The sequence below is a fragment of the Bombina bombina genome, chromosome 6, assembly GCF_027579735.1.
Source record: "Bombina bombina isolate aBomBom1 chromosome 6, aBomBom1.pri, whole genome shotgun sequence".
In the NCBI taxonomy this organism is placed as follows: domain Eukaryota; kingdom Metazoa; phylum Chordata; class Amphibia; order Anura; family Bombinatoridae; genus Bombina; species Bombina bombina.
Window position 1 is genome coordinate 1,039,725,720 of NC_069504.1, and position 4,613 is coordinate 1,039,730,332.

At 37.5% G+C, this 4,613-nt stretch overlaps 1 non-coding gene across 1 annotated transcript; it reads right to left on the bottom strand.

The window, feature by feature from the left end:
• Window positions 1-508: 508 nt before the first annotated feature.
• TRNAS-UGA (transfer RNA serine (anticodon UGA)) lies at window positions 509-590 on the bottom strand. Its single transcript has one exon. It is a non-coding gene; the product is annotated as a tRNA-Ser (tRNA).
• Window positions 591-4,613: the final 4,023 nt, after the last annotated feature.

Below are 4,613 nucleotides of genomic sequence, written 5' to 3' on the forward strand. Positions count from 1 at the left end.
ACCTGCTCCAAATATAATTACCCTGTAATTTATAGCAGTAAACGAAGGACTTGATTTGAATTTATTGGGTTAAAAATGAACTCACCAAGATCTAATATTTATCAACTTTCATATTTAATATTTATATTGTTCGAAGGTTATAAATAAAATTTAACTTTAAATCTAACCAGAATATGAATTGTAGATTATATTATTTTCATATTTATATGTAATCAGAAATCATATTGACAAGATTAATTAATCCTATGTAAACATGTTTAAAATAAAGTCACCACGATTTACGGTGTAGTTTTATCATCATTATTATGTGTAATTTCCCGTCTCTGTGTAAATTAATCAGTTGTGTAACTAATTTCCAATGTATATTAAAACAATATTGGATAAAAGTTGTAGGAATAACTGTAAGATGTCAGTCATATTAAAAGAAAACCTTAAAATACCTTTATGGAGTAGACAAAACAATTCAAATAACTTAATTTGATGAAGTAGAAAAAATAAAATCACACATCGCTGCGAGCAGGGTTCGAACCTGCGCGGGGAGACCCCATTGGATTTCAAGTCCAACGCCTTAACCACTCGGCCATCACAGCGCCACATATTTGCAGTGGAAAAAAGCTCATCAACACTTTATTCCTCCATTCTATATTTCCCTACAAATGTAAAGGACTGTCAATGGCATTCGTTGTTAGTTTTGTTAATCTTGTAGAATGATTTGTTGTAAATATTCAAATTAATTCGGATCTATGCTCGCTCACAAAAAAAAATAGTAAACCATCGTTCATTCGCTTGCATTCTGACACTGACTCTGTCTCCCTCTTCTGTCCATTAGTAGGAACTGTACCAATAAAACCCGATTCTTTTTAAGCAAAATTGCGACAGATGAGCAAATACGTATTAATGCATGCCAGGTCTGTTTTCCGGGTTAATCGAATCCCACCTTCTTCTTAGTTACATTCTCACAACAGCTTTGTGTTCTTCTAACATATTAAGGTGCAGGGACAGATGGTCTTACAATTAACATATTAGGAAATAGTCATGGCAATAAAGGACTATATGGGGGCGGGTAATTACTAAGCTTATCCTTTTCAAAACATAATTTGGTAAAAATAATTTAAACACTTCATTGACTGATTATTGAAAATATAAAATACAAATGTTAAGTGTGTAAATTTAAAAATGCCAGCAAAGGCTGGTTCCAAGCATTATGCAGCAGGTTGTTATTTACATGGCCTTTTTCAGGAGTTTTCAAATCTATCACCAGGCCTCCTTAGTGGCCATATTTTCAGGATATCTGAATTGGAGTACAGATAAAATAATCAGCTGATTAGTAAACATGCTTATTAACCTGCTCTCACAAGAGTTAATCCTGAAAATCTGGCCTGTTGGGGAGGCCTGAGAACAAGTTTGAAAACCCCTTCCCTATTTCAATACTATGTGTTATATTAGGCTTACCAGAAGTCCCACTTTTACTGGGATTGTCCCGGTTTGGAGGGGCTGTCCCAGTGTCCCACCCAGTTGTTCATTCTGTCCCAGTAGGGTTGCCACCTCTGGGTTTCAAATCATGTATCCGGGTTTCAGACCACCTGAAACCCGGACACATTAATCAAAATGACTGGACTGTAGCTCTCCAGCATAGTTGGATGCTGGTACTTTGTTACATACAGCCCTGCTTAGCTTAACGTTCGTGTCCTTCAAAGTTTACATTTAGTAGTACAGACTGAGTGAGCAGCGTAGGGTTTTTTTAATTTTGTAGTACTACTTGGTTTATTTTTCTAAGAATTTAACCCCCCGACCCCTGGTGACATTGCCGGTAATACACCTTTAGGGGAATCATATGGGTATGACTAGGAAGTACAGTCAGGAAGGATTTTTGGCCTGGATCTTGCTTTACTTTATGCAGGATAGCATTTTGGCTATAATCTTCCTGCATTATGGTATAGAGTAGCCTCTTAAACAGCTTTAGCAGGTATGTGTTTCTTTTTTACTTATTTCATTCAATGTAGTATTTATGCCTTATCAGTATTTGGCTCTGTTCTTTAATTAGACACATAAAACACATATTACACTGCAGATATTAAATTGTGAAATTGATAATTATGCTTGATGTTTGGCATTATTTAGAATCTGAGATTTAGATTAATGTATGTGTTAATTTAGAGTAATGGTGCATTTTTCACTAGGGGGTGGTGTTATGGTCTATTTAAACTGTGTGATTCACTTGTTTGACTGAAGAAGGGTAGAGTATCCACAAAACATTACACACATAAAAGCTACTACTTTAAAAGGACCGGTAATTGCCACGCCCCCTTGACCGCGCTCCTGACCACACCCCCACTGGTGGTCCCAGTTTCACCTCTAAAAATTATGGTAAGCCTAGTTATAGTTCATCTCAGGCTATATATAGAAATCACATTGTTATGGTAACGATGAACAGAACTAACGTATAGGATATTATTTTAATACAACTGATTCACATTGTATGAACCCTGGACCACTTGGACCCTGGACCACTTGTTGCCTGGCATCATTGCTATTCCTTGCTACATTGATGTTCACTCTAACACATTAAGGTTCATGTTCTAGATATTATTTAAGTATCTGAGCAGCCCTGTCCATTAAGCTTTATTTAAGGCCACCACAACTGCACAGTGTTCTGGGAGCTGCTTACTCAATCTATTCAAACACAAAGTTGTTACAACACCTATAAAGAGCAATATCTACTATATTTTTTCAAAAATGTTTCATAGGCCATGAGTGCCTCCCCATTTCCCCCATGTGTTGATGATACCACAAAGAAAACTGGTTACACCTGAGATTTTGAAGCACATTTTGAACTCTGGCTGTTAAGATATTCTATAAACAAGATGGCATCAACTGGACCTACAATAATAATCACCTGTTGTAAAAAGGATGTGATATCACCAGGCACACAGACAGATAGAGATGTGTATTCATGAGTATCACATGCAGAGGTAAAACAACAACATTTACTTGGGTGTCTCTCAGTCACCTCTCCCTGTTAGGTGACTTGTCTAGAAGGCTCCTTGCATCTGAGCAGAAAGAAATGGGTGACAGTCAAAGAGGTCAAATAATTATTGTTTATGTGTAGTGTAGCAGCTGAAGCGATACAATGGTGTATTTGTTGTTAATGGCAGACATGGGGTAAAAAGACTGCTCAACTGTGAAAAATGTACACGGTTGGATCAAGAGTGGTGGCTTTTTGAGGGCACTGTGTGACCCTACCTACCATCCGACCTAGTCACCTAGAGATTGTCCAGTATTTTTGTGGTGGACAGCTGGCAACCCTAGGTACCAGTATCTGCAGGGGCCGTGTTGTACTGAAGGCACAGTTCTGCATCCCAGTCATTGCTCTATATTTGCTTCTGGCATATTGGTTTGATTGTGACTCAGACAGCGCATACAAATTTACACAAGTTTCCAATTTACGTCTATTAGCAGATTTGCTTCATTCTCTAGGTATCCTTTTTTTGAAGGTGCAGCAATGCACTACTGGGAGCTAGCTGAACACATCAGGTGAGCCAGTGACAACAGGCATGTAAGGGCAGTCACCAATAAGCAGCTAGCGCCCAGTAGTGTATTGCTGCTCCTGAGCCTTTTCAACAGAGGATAGCAAGAGAACAATTAGAGCAAATTAGACAATAGAAGTAAATTGTATAAAATTGTATGCTCTATTTGTATCATGAAAGAAAACTTTGGGTTTTTATGTCCCTACACCTTTCTCACACCTCTGAATCTGTATCAAATGTATCAGAGTTCTTATTCTGATATTAACCGCTACATAGAAATAGATCATGATGGGGCTGCAATAACAAAGCTGCTACATAGACATAAATCTGTCTTTATCAACAACAATTTGTGATCGGTCTTAATATAGGTTATCGATAGCCTCAGGCAGACATGTTAAAGGGGCACTATAACACTCTATGTGCTTAACCTGTTTGTGGAGTTTAAACAAATAATTATCTAGGCTTATTAAACACATAAGTTAAGTCCTTCTCAGGAGCAGGGAATGGCCGGTCAGCCAATCAGGAGTCGTAGTCTCATGACTACTAATCTCCATCTGTGTTTTACTCAGGAACTGTCAGGTTTCCAGCCTCCAAGTGGGACTTTACCTACCTAAAAATTATACTACCCATCAGCTTGAGATCATGACCCCTTGTTACAGCTTCAGTTTTATTAAGCCTTTTAATATACTTGAAAGGTACCATCATATCACCTCTTTTACTTGTGTCCTCTAAGCTGTGCATATTTAGGTCATTGAGACTTTTCTGGTTTTAGTTTTTACACAACATATCACTTTAGTAGCTTTACTTTGAACAGAAACCTATGTATTTATTTATATCCTTCTGGAGATATGGCCTCCGGAATTGGACACGATACTCAAGAAAAGAACTTACTAGGGATCTGTCAAGTGGCATAAAACCCTTACTATTTCTATTGCAAACACCTCTACCTATACAACCAAGCATTCTACTGGCCTTTCTCGCTGCAATATTACGTTTCATTTACAATTTCAAATAATCTGAATCACTAATTACCAAGTCCCGTTCCCATTTTGTAACAGTCAGTAAAGTGTAATTGAGTCTGTAATT